Source organism: Pectinophora gossypiella, chromosome 13 (assembly GCF_024362695.1).
Source record: "Pectinophora gossypiella chromosome 13, ilPecGoss1.1, whole genome shotgun sequence".
Lineage (NCBI taxonomy): Eukaryota > Metazoa > Arthropoda > Insecta > Lepidoptera > Gelechiidae > Pectinophora > Pectinophora gossypiella.
This window is the reverse complement of record NC_065416.1, coordinates 607,020-626,789: the sequence shown is the minus strand read 5'-3', so window position 1 is coordinate 626,789 and position 19,770 is coordinate 607,020. Positions and strand designations below refer to the sequence as shown.

Sequence of the window (19,770 nt, the reverse complement as noted above, 5' to 3'; positions counted from 1 at the left end):
GAAAGAACGACATGACTTATTTGGGTTCACATATTCTTCTTTGCGAGTCGATGGCGATCGAAACTAAATTTTTGCTGACCAATAATTGGCCACGCTTACGGCATTGTCAGTGGCTTCGTATAGGTCTTTAATAGTGCAGGTGTTAGGGCACTTAGGACAGCACAAAAGGTGAGCCATAGTTTGTGGTGATACTCCACACTCGCAATCATCGCAACCATCAACCAGGTATCCCCACCTGCAGAGATTATCCTTGCAGCGGCCAACCTGTGTCCGGAGCCTATTTAAAGACTTCCATGTGGGCCACGCTAGATTACTTCCAGGCGGGAGACCCTCCAATGGCGCGATAAAAGGGGTGGGAGAACACTTCCGCCACTTTAAGCGTTCACATATTAGCACCACTCGACATATTTATATCGTCAGAATCGAAAAAGACCATGACAAAATGTTATCACGTTGCGCAAATCGATTTTGAAGTCGTGGAGTTGTCGCGGCGGGGACGACATCGTCCACGACATTTGACTCCCATTTGATTCCCATTGACATTCAGAATTTGCCTTTCAACTGTTTTAAGACAGTAGTTAAACAAAACCTTTACAAAAAAGGTTATTATAAAGTTAGTGATTATTTAGAAGATATGAATGCATGGGATTAACTGTCTGAGAACTGATATTAGGCAGCTAAATTACTCAATTGTATACCAATATTTTATGTTTATTTTTTTAAAGAACGTCTAGGGCCCTGTGCCGAGGTTTTTCTTGCAGCTTCTTTTCCCCGGCTACACAGGTTGTGAGAAGCTGCAGTAGTTTTAGTCGGATGAGACGTTTGTTATGTAAAAATTGTCGATTCAAAGTGTAACTATGTTACCTACTGAATAAAGACATTTTTGAATTTGAATTTGTTATTCCGTTTCCGACGAGAACATGAATGAAAAGAAAACATAGACGCCCACGCCTCGACCTTAGCAGAGAACATCGCCCCTAAGTAAACACAATTAGTGATCCTGGCTTAATAGCGTGACAAACACAAACAGAAATTGGGGCAAATCAATACAAAAGCCGCGAGCTTCCAGCAAGAAACGCCAATAAATCCAAGCTCCACAAATCTTGTCATCGTGTCAACTGTCCACGGAATCCACTTAGGCCTCCGTAATATATGGACACTGACACTGCCTTATTGGGTGTTTTAATACAAGGTGGACAAGACCCGGGGTTTAGCTTGTCAAATTGTGAGAACCCGGTTTGTGATAAATGGGTTTTCATCATGTGCAGTTTTGGCGAACGGTTAAGGGTCGACGGGTGATATTTTGTACTGACTAATGACTATGTTTGACTTTGTATGTCTATATTTGTACTGAATTGAGATCTAAACATATTTGTTTTATTTCCTACAGTATTTTTAGACATATAAGACACAGTTATTATTGAAGCTTAGAGCCATATCTCACTAAAAATCCACGGTGGCGCCACCACAGTAGTGACACATGGCAATAGGCTAGTCTCCAACTAGTCAAATCAGTTACTTTTTACTTAACGTCAAAACACGAAATTACTATGGAACTTGTATGAAAAAGCAACCTGTGACGTCATAGAAAAACGTGACAAAGTGTCGCACTTAAGTATTATTGCATTTTTCTTTATTTAAATTCATAAACAGAAAACGTTCTTTGTCAGCTTTAGATTTTACTTTATTTTGTAATCAGAATTTTATAATTTATCTTTGACCTAGAAAACTACCCAATTGTTATCTTCTTGGTTGCTTTAGCATTTATACAACTGCATACATGTAGTTGGTAGGCCAACAAAGTAGGAAAGAAGAAATAAAAGTAAAGACGCGTAATCGTGGCCAACTATTGGTCAGCAAAAATATAGCATCGATCGCCACCGACTCGCAAAGAAAAGAAGATTTGAACGCCATCAGTGTACCACCAGGGCAGCATTTAAAAAAAAATATTTGATAAACTTAATTTTTTTTTTAAGACGTGAGTTATTGTAGATTTGCCGCAGGTGGCATTAACTACTTGCCGGACAAATGGGGAGCGCTGAAGTTTCTCACCCGGTACAACGTTTAAGACAACAGGCCTGAGGGTGCCCAGTTGGGCCCGAACCTCGGCTCAGGGCCTTGTCTGAGAGGAAAAAAAAATATTTGAAAGAATTAATCGACCCTAGGGGGTCGATAGCGATAAGCGCTGATTGAGGGAAGTCGTCGACCATGCCGGCGGGGTCGGTAATCATAATAACAGGGTACTTATAGGAAAGAGTACTTTATTGCCCATTGTAACTAAAAACGCACACAAGCGAACTCTAAAATCCCCTTTAATACACTCGAAAATACTCTACATTCTCTATGTAGAAATGGAACCAGTAGAATAAAGCAAGACAAATGCCTGCAACTAAATCCTAATTCTATATTTGCGTGCGAAATGCGTGTGGGATAGGTAGCACGCGATGGGCATTTGTCTTTCACGCATGCGATGCGAGGTATTTGGGAAGCAGGCATTGTGATACGTCAACGCATTAAGGGTGATGTGAGATGAACAGGCAGAGGAAGGTTTATGTCTTGTGATTTATTGAAGGCACTAAAGGTACGTTTAGGGCAACGAAGCCTGAAGTTGAATAATGGCCGGAGGTTGATATGTACCCATTTATATGCTGAATAAGACATTACTCTAAGTAAGTACTTTCTTGCAAATTTAATTTATAGGTGTTCCTAATAAGGCGACAGTTTGTATGAAAAATAAACCTTCAATATTTGTAGGGAGCGCTGGTAATTGTAATAAAACCCCTACATAAATAATTTACTGAACTGTATTACTTAGGATATTATATTAAATTACAAGATCCAAACATTGAGACGCGTTGGTTTGCTCGCGCTAGAGATCAAAGTGCACTAATGAAACGCACACGACAGCGCTGCCAACGTGAAGAGACTGAACTACGTCCCTCTCACATCACATTCTCAATACTTTTCAAGTCGAATCACAACGGCTCAACGAGCTCACACGCCTTCTGGGCTTTTCCATTTCCCAAAAGTGCTCAATTACTCCAAATTATCGACACAAGACAAGTGCAATCTTAGACACAAGGACTATATACACTGAAATCCAGCAGACGAGGAGCTTCAGGTCAGTCCAATTTTCTCTCTTTAGCTATCGAAGTCAAATTCCCTAACACGTATTATTATTCCTTATTCTATGACCGTAGGCAGGTTGACGTCACACGCCGATATTCAAAAGCGAGTCACGTTAGAATTTTTAGCTAACCGAGGTTACGGAAAGTGACTTTGCTTAACGACTTTCCTGTCAAAAGCACCCGAGACTAATAGTTTAAGCCTACCCACGTATAAGAATAAGAAGTTTTAAGGATTTGTTATTATTCGAGAGAATTGTGATCTAACAGAACAGTAACTTCCCGCCCCACACTAATTTGTATCGGCCACCGAACTCAACCTTCTGGGTCTTAGTTCAGTCTTGAAGGGTCGTAAGTCGCTAAGGAGTAAAGGAGAGAGCATGTACTGTATCCCGCTCGCACTTAAGCGTTAGGTGACACACGGTGAGAATGAGATTGTTGTACGAAGTGTCACTGCGGGTGGTGTGTAAAGTGATGATTATTGAAATAAAACTATTAAGCCCATGTTTCTCATTCTTGCAATATAAATAAACAAACAAAAACATTAGAATATACAGGCCTATGAATAAAAAACAGGATCTGGAATGTTGTCAATTGTTGGGTAAAAATAACAAGAAAGAATGCATCGACAAAAGTCTACAAGATAAGGTGCTAAAACAAAAAGTACAAGAGGAAGACAATAAGATGTTTAACAGGAAGAAAAGACAGAAATTCATGGGAAGACTACGAAAGGTCCAAGAAGAAAATGAAAGTGCATTTGACAGAAAGAGAAAGAAAATACTCCACCTCACAACCCACACGATAGAAGAAGAATTGAGGTATTGCCGAAGTTCGCTTTATAATAATACTGCACACACACACACACACACATACACATACACATGAAATACAAAATTATAAAGAAAAGAGAAATAGAAAAGTTCGTTCAATAAGCGGCCCTATTTATACAATACATACTTAATGTAACAATAGCAATAATAAGACACGACGAATTTATTCAAAAACTTCATAGAATGGAAGTTACAAAGAAAGAAAGGAAGGGGAAGACCAGGAAGAACTTACATGGAACAGATTAAAGAGAGGGCGAATGTTGTGTCTTATAAGGAAGTATTCATTCCTTTACTTTTGACAAATACTTTTAATCCTGTTATACCATTTTGTAACCATCCAAGTTTTCCACGTCCCTCCATCACAAACCCCAAAACAATTCCCCGTCTACCAAAATTTTACTTTTTACCGTATTTCTAATTCCGGCCAGTGTTGCAATCTCACGTAAACATTTTACTCGTGAGATTTTACTCGATTAGAATTGACCTTACACTATAAAAAAATATCACGTTGCGCATATGAACCCTACTACGCAATGTGCGCAATCCACACAATCTTGTTGATAAGGTAGCGTTTATACAACTGCTTACATTTCGTTAGTGGCGCGAAAGTGGTTACACTACCTTGATGTTCTAGTAGGGTATTTAGTGCACTTTCACGATTACCAAAATCTGCGCAAACGAAGTTGGACAAACTAGCCCAACTAGCGTTTCAGTTAGATGTGTCTGTTACTGCAAAGGAAGTAAACATATGGGCAGTATAAATCATTCGCGGCCGCGGCGTGCGAACGTTTCTACGTGAATTATTAACATAACATAAAAACATAAACTGCCTATATACGTCCCACTGCTGGGCACAGGCCTCCCCTCAATCAACCGGAGGGGGTATGGAGCATACTCCACCACGCTGCTCCACTGCGGGTTGGTGGAGGTGTTTTTACGGCTAATAGCCGGGACCAACGGCTTAACGTGCCTTCCGAAGCACGGAATCATCTTACTTTTTCGGACAATCAGGTGATTCAAGCCTGAAAAGTCCTTACCAAACAAAGGACAGTCTCACAAAGTGATTTCGACAATGTCCCCATCGGGAATCGAACCCGGACCTCCAGATCTTGAGCCTAACGCTCTAACCACTAGACCACGGAGGCTGTGTGAATTATTACTAATGTAATTTAAATAGGCTATATACCACTGGAGAGGAACATTAAACTGTTTTTTACCTTTTCCACGTATTGTAAAGAATATTAGTTTCCAACTAGTCAAATCAGTTACTTTTACTTTTTACTTAACGAAATTACTATGGAATTTGTATGAAAAAGCAACCTGTGCCGTCATAGAAAGACGTGATAAAATGTTGCACTTATTATTAAGTACATTAAATAATAATTATTATGTTGGGAATTGTTCAAGGTTTGCTGAAACGGGAATTGAATTATTTTATTGTGTTCTGCATTTAGTGTGTGGCTGTTTGTATTCACTATTTTCGTTTGTTTTACTGATATATTATTATTATTATTATTTTTGTATAATTTTCGACACAATGTAAAAAATGTTCAGAAATAAATAACTTGAAACTTGCATTTTTCTTTATTAAAATTCATAAATAAATTAAATAGAAAAAATAAAACGCATTTGGTCACTTTTAAAATGCCGAAATGTTACCTCTTCGGTAGGTTATTTCTGATTCAATGTATTTTCTCGTCAATGCCTTCGGGCAAGTCTGGGACCAAAAGCAAACCCATCAGAGGTAAAAAAAAAATTATAACTTAACACATATCAATTCTGCCGATAGCTTTGTTGTCGCAGGTTTGGAATGAATTGAAATCAGAACGCCATGTTTTATTCAAATTAAAAACTACATTTTGTGGCATGTACTCTACATAAAAAAAAAATACTTATCTATTAATTATTCAAATAAAACAAACAACATTTGTTATTTTGGTCAATTAATAATTGTAATACATTATGAATCCACTAAATTACACTTCAACTATTAGTAGATTCATTTGTAATCATTAACGGTAATGTTTCATAGCTTTTGAATATCGCATTTTGAGCCATTTATGAAATTAATACGATGGTAGATAATGATGTTGTTACAGCCTTCGTGGTCTGGTGGTTAGAGAATTGGGCTTATGATATTCTGACATTGTCAAAATCACTTTGTGAGACTAAAATTTGTTTTGTTAGGACATTACAGACTATAGAAAAATGTGAAGTTTCTTTACTATACTTTCTAACGAGATGGATATCATAATGAGAAATACTTTGAATTTATCGTGACGTGACATAGCCTATAGCCACCGGACAATCAAGACGGTTCTAATGACACCTCATTTGTTAAATTCTGACAGTTGGTTCAGAAGTTAGGTTGTAACAGATGTAAATGTACAGATACATACATATAAAAAAGCACGAAGATTTAAATCTTCGAAATCGTTTTTATTAAATTTAAGATTTATAGATAATTTAAGCTTTATTTGTAACTATTTATCAAAACATTGGTGCTAATTCCTGTAGACCCAGACCGAGACAGACTCAGACCCAGACCTGGCCTATGCCCAGCAGTGGGCGATGAATTCCTGTAGACACCATTTAATTGTATTTTCAGTTATATTTGTCATTTGCTTACATGTCGAAAGGGAAAGGGACGGATGATTGACAGCTGTGAATTTTAAAATGAACGAATGAATAACCTGGACCAATCAAATAGGTATCTCGCTGGTATGCAACTCGTTTGACGTGTGCTGTCTATACATTTTTTTGAGGTTTACGCGGTTATTATTACAATTAAAAAACATAATACCACTAATATGCCCGATGTTAACGCGGTAAGAACCCGGTATTATTTGTTTTATAATTGTGTGCTGTCTACTTAATTCTGTCGGGTTATTGGTCAATGAAATTTTTAGAGGGTTGTATTCGATTTCTGCCTAAAATTGACGTGTGTTTCATAAATTTTCTGCCTGTCAATTATCCGTCCCTTTCCTTTTCGGCGGGTAAATAAATGACAGGTATAACTGAAAATAAAATTAGATAGTGCCTGTAGGCACATGTATTCCTGTAGGAATAAGCACTATTAGGGACATTTAACGTCCTTTTTATTTCGAAAGTTTATGTAGTGTTCTTAAAAAAATATTATAATTTGAAAAATGCAGATAGGTTAAAAAGGTTTGTCTGCATTGCGCACTTACTTTTATATCCGGAAATGTCAAATTACCATATAGGTTTTTTTAATGAATTGCCGATATGGCTTTTTTAACCCCCAAGTAGGTACTTACTTGCAGGCCAGTATCGATTTGATGTATTTGTACGGGTGGTTATGTTATGTCTTTAGTTCTATGCTCCCTGATTTATGTCTATATTGTAGTTGAGAGTCAATAGAAGTGCTCGTTAGTCTTGTTTGCCCTTTGATTGCCAGCCCGTTGTCAGCCCATTATAATCTGCAAATGGTAGTAGGCACTTCTCATAATAGTCGTCGAAACAACAATGTTGACAGAATTGTCTCGTAGACGTTGAACCTATAGGTACCTATTGTTATTAAATAAATAAACGGCCTCTGTGGTCCAGTGGTTGAGCATTGGACTCACGATCCGGAGGCCCCGGGTTCGAATCCCGGTGGGAAAATATCACAAAAATCACTTTGTGATCCCTAGTTTGATCATTTCAGGCTGATCACCTGATTGTCCGAAAGTAAGATGATCCGTGCTTTGGAAGGCACATCGCCGTTGTAAGTAAGCCGTTGGTCCCGGTTACTATTTACTGATGTAAGTGAGTATTTGTTACATGAGCCATGTCAGGGGCCTTTGGCGGCTTCATCATAACTCTGACACCAGGGTTGATGAGGCTGGTATTCCACCTCACAACCCACGCGATAAGAAGAAGATTACTTCACTCACACACCAACGGTTAACAGACCACGGTTGCGTGGCTACCAAGAAAGTATAATATATAATAATGCATAACATAAACAAAATTCTGCTTCCAACTGGGCCAACGGCTCTTTAGACTTGTATCGCAGTAAACTAGTAAATATTCCCCACGATTTTGCTGCCTAGAAGAATTAATGAAACACACTGGGACATGTTTCATTTGACATGCTAATCGTTTAAGACCTCGGGATGCAAATAAGGGATCAACTGCTTCTGCTTTGCTTGAGAGTTCTCTCCCAGTACGGATTCTGTTGCCACGTGACGTATTTGCTATAATACCTTATCATAATATTATACTTGCCTGAGAACGCTGAGTGAAGCGAAATAATATACAATGAAGATTAAACTTAAGATACGTTAGTCCAAACATTCATAATCGTACCTTCCATCTTAGAGCAATCTGATAAGATAATATATTTTTTGATTAGATATGTTTACAAATAATTCGCAAGGCTCAGTGGCTGAACTTTTGCTCTTTAAGATAAAGATAAATTTAGGTACAGTTATAGATAATAGTTGCAGTTGTAGTTGCAAATTACGTCTCACTAAATTTTGCATTTGCTGGCATATACACGTTTCACGCAGGCAAAAAACAATAATAAAAAAAAAACAACAAAAAACTATTAAAGAATATATACAATAGATAAGTAGGTCTATGAAATAACTAATAGTATACATTCAAAAATTCTTTGACGTCATAAAAACATTTTTGTGCAAGCCATGTCTTAAGAGCAGTTATAAATTTGTTCATAATGATTGTACCTTCGACTACCCCAATAGTCGTGAACCCTAGTGTGCAGGGCCAAAAGTAATCAACTTGCAGCCACTGTTGACACGAAGCCATAAGGTGGAGAAGCATAAGTAATGTCATTTTTCACGACGCCATGCGCCACCCAATACTATTAAGCGTATTTTTCCAATTCCATTCTCCATTCTAAAAGGTGTTACAAAAAACATCGGAACGCTCCATAAACAACGTGCTGCCGAAAATTTACGGAAAATTGCGGCGTGTCCCGTATTTTAACGGCGAACGTCGAATAACGTGGTAAATGATGGGATTGTGGCGATTGTTCCGAGTGCATTAAGCATTGTCTCGCCATTTTATTATTCCGAAACGGGATTTGATAACCGCTCAACTGTTGACTGCAGATGTTTCTGAATGGACATCAGACGTTTTTATTTTTACATTGAATTCCCACACTACAGATACGGGTATTGATTCATTTGTTCCTGGTGTATGTGCAAATGGGACATTTCAAGGAAATGTATTGTTCACTTTAATTACGTAAGTACTTACTATTGCATTACTACAACGTGCGCGTGCGTGAGATGAGTTCAAGATTTCGATTGGTTGCTTCTATTACTATATTTTGTCCATCCGTTCTTTTTTTACTTATTGTAGATATGGCATTATGGCATTCACTATTTGGCCAGACAAATGAGCAGCGCTGAAGGTTTTCACCCGCTAAGTAATCCATCCCTTCACATAAAAATGTGCTTGATGCTATTAATTTTTAATTTTGTTATTTTGTGCCCTTTTAAAAATATCTTTATTCAGTAGGTAACATAGTTACACCTTGAATCGTCATTTTTTACATACCGCACTGAAAATACTGCAGCTTCACGCAACCTGTATAGCCGGGGAAAGAAGTTGCAAGAAGCAGGTACAGGGCCCTAGACGTTCTTTTAAAACTTTATATTAAACAACACTTATATTAAGGCGGCCTTAAAAGAAAATAAAATGGTGATCGAGAATTCCTTTTATTACATTAGCATGTGTAACGTGTGTCTATCATACATGAACATTCAAATGAAATAAGAATAATCGCTCGCATAATAATTTAACTTCGGCAATATATCAAAACCAAGATGCGTCTGCCATTATTCTTTTGTGAAGTTTGTAAAGTATATAACCAAGGTAACTAACTAGTGGAGTCAATAAAGCCCGAGCTTCCTAACTTCTAATTAGCCAGGGACAGGTCCGATTTTCATGATTTTTTCTTTTGTAAGCGTAGCGAGCCTCCTTCATTTTTTAACTTTCTGTTTTTTTTTTATTACGTGATTCTACATTGACTCCACTAAACCCGTAGTGCGCTTAAGGTGCGTACTGACCAGCGTTACGAGGTGTAATGTAACATTCGCATCGAGCATGTTGCGCTGTGTTTTAAAATGCTCGTCAAAACTCTGTGCTCCGCTTTCGCCGTTAGTTCACTCAAGATGGCCGACAGCGAGGACGCGTTGGTATCTTTGATTTTACTTAATTACTGTTTCATCCATATTAAGAAAAAGAAAACACGTTACAGGAAATCAAACTTATTTAAAAACAGAGGCGTTTGTGGTGATTTGTCATTAATAGCAATTTTAAAAACCAAATTATTACTGGACAGCGACTTGCAAGAGCGTACTGACCGAACCGCGTAACACTCAAAGGATTCGCCAAAAAACCGACAGAGAGAGAGAGAGAGAGAGAGAGAAAATGTTTATTTAACAAATTGTGACACATTACATACAAAGAGTTATAGAGTAAAAACAACAAAATATCAAAAAACAATTTTTAAAACTCAATACATAATGTGGCACAGCAGTGAATAGGACACGAACTCAGCATTGTGTGTTCCGAAGAAACAGACGCTGTTTTTCAGTCGCTCCTTAATTTTCCGTCTGTTGAATCCCACGAAGCTGACATGACTCATAGCGCAAATAAGCAATTTAGGTATCTATCAGATAGAGTTACATACCTATATAAACAATATATTAGGTATACATAAACATAAATATTAATAGAGAATAGGTAATAACACTGCAACAGCACAATTATAAACAATAAAGATAATACTTAAGGTGAATAATAAAAGTATCAGTACATAATTGTAATTGATAATATATTTTAATGTAATCGAATTCCGTAATAATATTTAATTTAATTGAATTTTGTAATATCTGTGACGTGTAATTATTATTATCAATAAATGACTATGACTAGTATTGGGACAACCAGGTGGCTCAAAACAAGGAACGAGCGGCTTGTTGCTCGCTTGTTTTCCCCGTAACACGACGTACTGACAGCACGAATGCTCGCTGTGTAACATATTACATTACACCTCGTAACGTTGGTAAGTACCCACCTTAACAGACTATTTGACATCTATCACATACGTCATAACTGAGCGGTTGCCGTCGGCATGTTGACGACGACGTCGACACCATCGTACGTCTGTAAGCGCCCTTAGGTCAGGATTAATACTGAGCCGCCAAAAGTCCTTATTACAGCTCATTTTCTTCGATCATGTGGATTTTCAGGTGGATTATCAACGTCTTCAACCCTGGTATGCAGTCGTTACTTACATAGGTACTACTTCAGTATGTAAAATATTACACCAACGGCTTAACGTGCCTTACGAAGCACGGGATTTCTTGCTTGTCTGTAATTTGCAAATTTTGCACATATTCTTTCCGTCAATGTTATGCTTAATTGCATACACATACATACATAAACAGGAGCCTATTTTTAGCGTTTTTATCGAGCCCCCTTGAGGCCCCTGACGCGGCTCATGTAACGATTACTCACTTACATTAGTAAGTAGTAACCGGGACCAACGGCTTAAGGAGGCTTCCGAAGCACGGAACATCTACTAAGATGATTAAGATTTTCTTCTTTTAAGTTGTTGCAGTGCCCTTACAGGGTTTCTGTTTGCACTTTTCTCTTCTTTTAAAACCTGTGTAAAAACAACAGGAATGCAATAAATATCTTATCTAATCTTACTTGTCCGTAATTTGCAAATTTTCCACATAGTCTATCAGTCAATGTTATTGCAGGCTTACTGTCACCGTGGCGTGACTGTATCGATACGTATACGTCACTCAACGACGTGAAGGCTTTTGTTGGTTTGAATGAATTGCTATATTTTATGTCCTCACTGCCACGTTATGACTTGGCGATAAAAAAGAATACAAATAATATATGATTATGTAGCTGGTGGAAGTAGTAGAATTGGAGCTGTGGTGGCCCAGTTGGTAGAACGCTTGCCTCTCACTTTGAGGTCGCAGGTTCGAACCCAGCACAGGCCTTAACTAATGCTTATCGAATTTGTTTTCGAATTCATGTCTGGATCATAACTGATTATCACGTGCTCAGCGGTGAAGGTAAACATCGTGATTTCATAGTCCCTGCTTACTCCGGTGGAAAATAAAAAAGTAAAATAAAGTCATTCAAATTCAAATTCAAAAATATCTTTATTCAGTAGGTAACATAGTTACACTTTGAATCGTTAATTTTTACATAACGAACGTCTCATCCGCCTAAAACTACTACAGCTTCTCACAACCTGTATAGACGGGGAAAAGAAGCTGCAAGAAAAACATTATACCTAAACTTATTCTGACCGCTAAAAATAACAATTTATGCAAAACAAACGCTCAACAAATTGTGATTAACGACTTAAATTCTAAAACTAAAGGACGGCTGTTTAATTTAAATGTAAATTCACTTGTAAACGACCACTCTTTGCAATTATATCTTATTCAAAAACTTTCAAATGGCAATTAGGGCTGAATTATAACAATTATCAACAAACTTGGAGTTTTCAATAATTATGCGTCCAAGGGAATCGGGCAAACCCAAGTTTGGTTTCAGACTGTTTACGAAGTCCGCCAGAACTTCTGTCTTTCGTTTCATTTCGTCGTCTGAATATCCCTCATCAGTGAAAAACTTCTAAATTTCTAAATGAGTTAGGTCGGATCGAATTTGGTACTAACAGTTTACGCAACATTTTTCGAACCTTATGAATATTTTTTTTACTAGCCTGGCTTGTCCCGCTGCTGAACAAACGCCTCCCCTCTGAGCTTTCACTTTCCTTTATCTTAAGCGATCTCTTTCTAATCCGTCTCAAACGCGTCTAGGTCATCTGTCCATCGCTTCTTGTGTCTGGTAATTAGTCGAATATAAATATAACATAAACAGCCTATATACGTCCTACTAGCATTTGGGCTAGTATCCCGGGAACAACGGCTTAACGTGCCTTCCGAAGCACGGAATCATCAAAATTTTTCAGGACAACCAGGTGATTTAGCCTGCAATTTCCAAGCCAAACAAAGGAGAGTCTCCCGGATTTCCAGATCGTGAGCCCAATGCTCTAACCACTAGACCACATCGGCTGTTAAATGAGTCAAAAATGCAAGTATATTTTAATTAAGTGGTGGAGTTGGAAGAAGGAGGCGCATGCGTACACGCCGGAATCAGATCCAGGATGTTTTAAACGAAGGCCAAATCAAGAGAACTCTATGCGGCGAGCATTCATGAAGTCTTTGATGAGAATGATAGAAGCAAAAGCGTGTCAGGATAGTCATTATTGAAATTCCGTGGGCTCTGTCTGCCTGCCTAAATAGGCGTGATCTGGGGGGATAAAATGGCCACATCGAAGCAATTCATCTAATAGGCTTACACATAAGTACTGTTTTACTTTGTTTAATTATGTTCTAACTAAATGTTATAATGTGCATAGCTGTAAGTGATCCATAAATAAATAAATAAATAAATAAGAGAGCAATAATGCAATTTGACATTGCGAATATAAAAGTAACTGCGCAATGCAAACAAATGTCAAATAGCAATATTGCTTTCTTAGATGGATTGCTTCGATGTGGCCATTTTAACTCCTCTTATGTATCTGTTGATTTGAGAAATTGCAGTATATTTGATCATATCCCTGTGCTGCAATTTCTTCTTGACTCTCAAAACCAATTTATGGCTATACTCGTATAACCTAAGTATCTCAACCCTTGTCGATCTCGGTTCTCCACTTTATTCGCATTCATCTATCAAGCTAATTAATTAAGCGAGAGTGATCTAACAATGAAAGCTAATCCATTACGGAATCAAATTTCGCCGCAATACTGTTGGGGTGGGTTGAGTTCAATTTGGCGATCTGCCTGTCAACAGCAAACGTCGGGTTACCAGACAAACAGAGACAACTACAACCAGAGTTATGAGGGTTCGAAAAGGCGACGAAACTTTTCGAGAAAAGGTAGGTAGTGCCCTGCCCGTGCGCTTTGCGTTGCTCGTCTTGGCGGGGGCACAACCGTGCTCCCAGATGTATATACATACATACATAAATTCATGCCTTTTTCTCACCGGGGTAAGCAGAGACTCTGGAATTCCATTTTCTTCGATCCTGACATACTTCTCTTCCTTCCTTCACATTCATCAATCGTTTCATACACGCACGCTTCAAGGTAGATCGCCGATCGTACTTAATCTGTTTTAAAGAGATCTTCAATTCTTCATCAACTACATGTACCTACGTGAAATAGGAAAAGAAGGAAAATGGCCACATTGAAGCAATTTATTTACAAAAGCAATATTGCTATTTGATTTTTATTGACATTAAGCACTTACTTTAATATTATTATTTACGCGCATATGTCAAAATGTAATATCAATGTTAAGATGAATTACTGCAGCTACTAAGCAGTGACTGCCGAATTCCATTTGCTTCAATCCTGACACACTTCTCTTGCTTCCTTCTCATTATTTAATTGTTTCGTACATGCACGCCGGTTCAGATTTAGGCTATACTAATAATTCTTCTCTTCTATCGTGTGGGTTGTGACGTGAATTACCAACCTCATCAACCCTGGTGTCAGGGTTATTATTGAGCCGCCAAAAGCCCCTGACATGGCTCATATAACGATTACTCACTTACATCAGTAAGTAGTAACCGGGACCATCGACTTAAGGTGCCTTCCAAAGCTTGGATCATATTAACCCGTAATGTCCTAACCAAACTGGGGATGACAAAGATGATTTTAACAATGATTGATGTTTTTTTTTATTTTTTTTTTTGATGACTAATAATTAAGAAAGTTATTACTTCAAAAACTATAATAATTTAAAACTTGCATTTTATAACTTTACATTATGTGTACTGTTGGTATACCTTAAATAAATAAATAATAACTGCTTCTGCCTGTCGTAACAGTACATCTATAAAAATAAGTCGAAACAAAAATTTGATCCAGAAAACTGTCACAATTTTGTTCCCGTCATGTCGTGTCATGAACAGACAGACAATAAAATTGATCCAACGATTTACTGTGACAAGACACGAAAGACAAAATCTACTTATTTGAACAAATTATTGTCATTATGCAAATATTGGCTTTCGTTATGTTGAAACAGCTTGTTGTTGGCAAATGAGCTTATTAAAAACTAATGATCACAAGCTTATTTTTCCTTATTCTTTGTAATAATTTCATACACATATTTTGTTTTTATTTGTTCAAGAAAAGGAGGAATAAGGAAAATTATTACAAAATTCAGGGGCCTTATTCAAGCTACAAACGTCTTCGAAAACCGACAGTGACAATGATAAAAATATATGGGATTGACGTGTCACCTGTCAAAATCATTTCCAACTTGGCTAACCTTTTTGTTGATTGAATTCTAAAAATGTATTTTTGCTACGAATGTTGTAGGAATGACTACGGATGTCGTAGCCAATGCTACGGTTGTCGTAGCCAATGCTAAGACAAGCGTAGCCATTTTGCCATTTGCGGCAAATCAACAATTATAATCCAAGTCAAAAAAAAATCTAGTCAATCAGAAAAGCGTAAAAAAAATTAAAAAATAAATAAAAGAGAAGGTGCAGGTCGTGTCGTATCGGCAGGTGAAGGTTTTGGCGGGAAGAAGAGAGGAATGGCGATTACTCCACCGACAAGAGCTCAGCTCTTAAATAGAGAGAGAGAGAAAAGCGTAAACAAAATTAAATTTAAAAATGTGAAAAAACATTCGCGAGTTATCTATTGAGATGACGCTTTTCAAAAAGATAAATAAAGCGCGCACAGCGACTTTTACAATAAATGTTTCCCAAGCCATTACCTAAAATTGGACGGGCGACTTATCACGTGTAACTGGACTAATTTAAAACAAAACAAACAAAAAGCCGTAGCAATCCTTTAAAAATTAAAATCCGACCGAATGGGAATGGTAATTGTATGTTGAGGATTCCGTACCCAAGGCTCTATGCAAATAGAAGCTAAACAAGGATCACTTGTTATTTCACGGATCTGAAACTGATGTTTTTTAGCGCAAGGTTTACAAACAAACTAAGAACCACTTTAAAAGAATCACGCGCTTTATACAAAGGCTGCCATTAGTCATGTACCTAGTTCAGTTTCTTTTGTACCTAACTATTTTCTTTTATTTTGGTGCAATAGATCGGATGGATCGAGTTGTTTTTAACCCCGGACGCAAAAACGACGTAATGTTATAAGTTTGACGTGTCTCTGTGTGTGTGTGTATGTGTCTAGCTGTGGCATCGTAGCTCCCAAACGGATGATCCGATTTTAATGCGGTTTTATTGTTTGAAAGGAATATTAGTCGAGAGTGTTCTTAGCAATGGTTGGTGGAAAACGGTTCAGGTCTTCAAGGTCATCAGGTCGTTTGTTAAGTGTGATAGGAATGTTACACGCTGTTTGCTTGCAAGTATAATGGGATAAGTTATTTTTTGCTTTTTATAGGGTTTAGCATTTTTAACCTTTTGTCATAATAATTGAGTACTGTTTTTGGCCGGGGTTTTTTTTTAATTTAAGTATAATTTAATTTTTACTTTATAACATAAGCTCAAAATCAAACAAATAAAAGAGAAGGTGCAGGTCGTGTCGTATCAGGAGGTGAGGGTTTGGCGGGAAGAAAAGAAGAATAGCGATTGCTCCACCGTCAAGAGCGCAACTCTTAAATAAAGAGACAGAGATAACACAAGCTTACGACTACGGTCACGAGCATTAATATGTATACACTTTGGTACCATGTCACATTAACTTTTTTGACAAATTGAACTGTAAGTCTCACTAAATGACAAATATGTTAGTGCGACAGAGTCCTAAAGTGGGTACATTATATTGCTCATGACTGTACATACCAATTTGGGTAAAGACACATCCATCGCAAGATGAGCTAAGTACCCACGCCTCACCGAGCTTTCTGTTATACCAAGTTCCAACGACCCGATTACTCAAGCCATAGATGCGGCCAATCAGCTTGCGACACCAAACACTTCAGAACCCGGATACCGACCCCGACGGCGTGGTCAACGATTTCCCTCATTCAGCGCTCATCGCTATCAACCCACTTGGGTCGCTTAATTCTTTAAAATATTCTTCCTCTCAGACGACGCCCAGAACCGAGATTTGCGCCCAACTGGGCACCCTCAGGTCTGTTGTCTTAAATTTTATACCGTGTGAGAGTCCTCAGCACTCCCCATTTGTTCGGCCAAGTAGTTAATGCCATCTGCGGCAAATCTACAATAAGTCACGTATAAAAATATGTTAGACCAAGTGTTGTATTTTTATTGCTAATTTATCAATTATCTATCATCAAAACATTAAACTCAAACTCATAACGTCGAATTCAGTGGTTTAGAGCCTGAGCCAAAATTCGAACCCAGGGTATATTCTCCTACCAGGGTAATCACTGTCTACTATCACTACATAGTATGAAACAAAGTCGCTTTTTCTGTCCCTATATCCCTATGTACGCTTAAATCTTTAAAAGTACGCAACGGATTTTGATGGAGTTATTTTTAATAGATAGAGTGATTCAAGTGGAAGGTTTATATGTATAATTACGTCCATTAAATAGTGGAAAAGTACTGTTATTTTTGAGGTTTTTAATGTGATGTCACTGTCTGTACTTAATTTTTGAAATAAATAAATAAATAAATAAATAAATAATTTCATTTTTTCCTCAGCATTGCCCCCGAGCGAAGCTGGGGCGGGTCGCTAGTAAAACATAAAAGCAAGCCCCAAAGAAATATACGGGTATATTAATAATGCCATAAAAAGTGCATTTTGAAGAAGGATCCCCAAATGCCCTAAAACCATTTATATATAAAAATTTAATTAAAATAAAGCATGGGAAGGTAGGTACTTTACCTCTTTCAATGGAGATAAATTTATGGTTTCATTAAACGTTACGATTTTAGAAAAAGAGTTCGATATTGGGAATCGGAAGCCAATAATTAATGTTTTAGGATACAAATGTACGGTTGATGAGGTATTTTGTTTTAAAACGTTTTCGTTCTTCTTCGCGTGTTTGTTATGAGGTCAGTGGCCGATCATATCAACCTTGGTGTAATTACTAATTACCGCTATAAGCCTGTCTCCTTCTACCGTGTGGGTTGCAAGGTGGATTACCAACCCCATCAACCATAGTGTCAGAGTTACTATTGACAGAGAAAGTAGTAACCGGGACCAACGGTTTAACGTGCCTTCCGAACGGCCTCTATCGTCCAGTGGGTGAGCGTTCTAATCCAGGTGGGGATATAGCACGAAAATCACTTTGTGATCCCTAGTTTGGTTAGGACTTTACAGGCTGATCACCTGATTGTTCGAAAGTAAACGTTGGTCTCTGTAACTACTTACTTATGTAAGTGAGTAATCATTACATGAGCCTTGTTAGGGGACTTTGGCGGCTCAATAGTAACCCTGACACCAGGGTTGATTAGGTTGGTAATTCACATCACAACCCACACGATAGAAGACTAATCTGTGATAAAATTACGAACTATTGGCCCAATTACTTGTTATGAAAAGAATTCCTTCAACGCTACTCTCAGTCTGATAACATTAGGAAAACCCTTACATAATAATATTTTGATGGATGTCGAATATGAGCGAAATGCGAGATATGCAGGAGTATGGTGAAAACCCTTCTCACTAGTATACCAAGATATTAACTCCCTGTCGTGTTCAGTTCACGTACACTTTCATAACGTTTGATGGAGGTGAACGTTTAGTTTGTGTAAAAAAAGAAATATTAAGGAACAATTTAGATACAGGAAATTTTGGCATCAGATTGGTCTCGCAATTTGAATAGAGATGGTTTGGCTATTTAAAAAAATATTTTTTAAACAGGTAAGTTTAGTGTTTTGTATTAGCTAAGAGCCGTGGTAGCAAAAAAACATGGCACCTACTACATGAGTACCGGCTAAGCTCTTAACAGGTACTATATTTTTTTATAAAAGCAAATTCTCTCGTTCAACCCGATCAGTATACTAACCGTAAGTAATACGAAAACAAAAAGTCTTATAAGTACAACGGCAAACAAAAGGCAAACGGGGAAAGTAATCCTCAAGAATCCTCCTTCAACTCGAAACATGTCAAAAGATTATTCAGACAAGTCAAGCAAATGAAGCATTAAAAGTTTCTTTCGAAGTCTGCACCATAGTTCACCTGGTTCCAGCCGAACTTCCAAGTTAGACAAGTTTAAGTGAAATTAAAAACTTTAGACATTCAACTGTCACAGCCAAAAATGAGAACGTAATGTCAAAGTGTGTTTGTTCATGATATTTAGAATAATTATTTTAATGATAGAATAGCTTTCCGTTTAAGATCTATAGAAAGAGTAGGTCACAGACATGATAAAGAACATGAAAAGATATCTGAAAATTAAAACATCTCTGAAGTTTTGCGAATAACAACACGTGCCTAAACTAATGATTCTCGAATTTGTTTTGGAATTCATGATTATTTTCACGTGCTCAGCGGTGAAGGAAAACATCGTGAGGAAACCCACATATGCGTTTCTGAAGCATATGACATAATTTGTTTTGGGTTTTTCCTTTAATGGGTTTGAAGGTCAGATCAGCAGTCGCTTCTATGAAAAACCGGACCTGTCAAATATTGAGGTTAGGTAAGCGGAGTTCGCGAAAACAGAGTAATGCTAGAGAGATGATAATTTATTTTACATTACGTTAAAATATTAAAACAACGTTTATATAACCACAAAAATGTTAAATCTCCACTAAAACACGAACTAAACAGCCGTTAACAGCGTAAATTACAATAGAGAATATCAAATATTCATACTTAAAATTGTTATTCTCTTTG

The 19,770-nt window shown here is 37.5% G+C and overlaps 1 protein-coding gene across 1 annotated transcript in view; it reads left to right on the top strand.

Annotated features, from left to right (window-relative positions):
* LOC126371695 (metabotropic glutamate receptor 2-like) overlaps positions 1 to 19,770 on the top strand; it is a 274,917-nt gene that overhangs the window by 166,339 nt on the left and 88,808 nt on the right. The window lies entirely within an intron of this gene.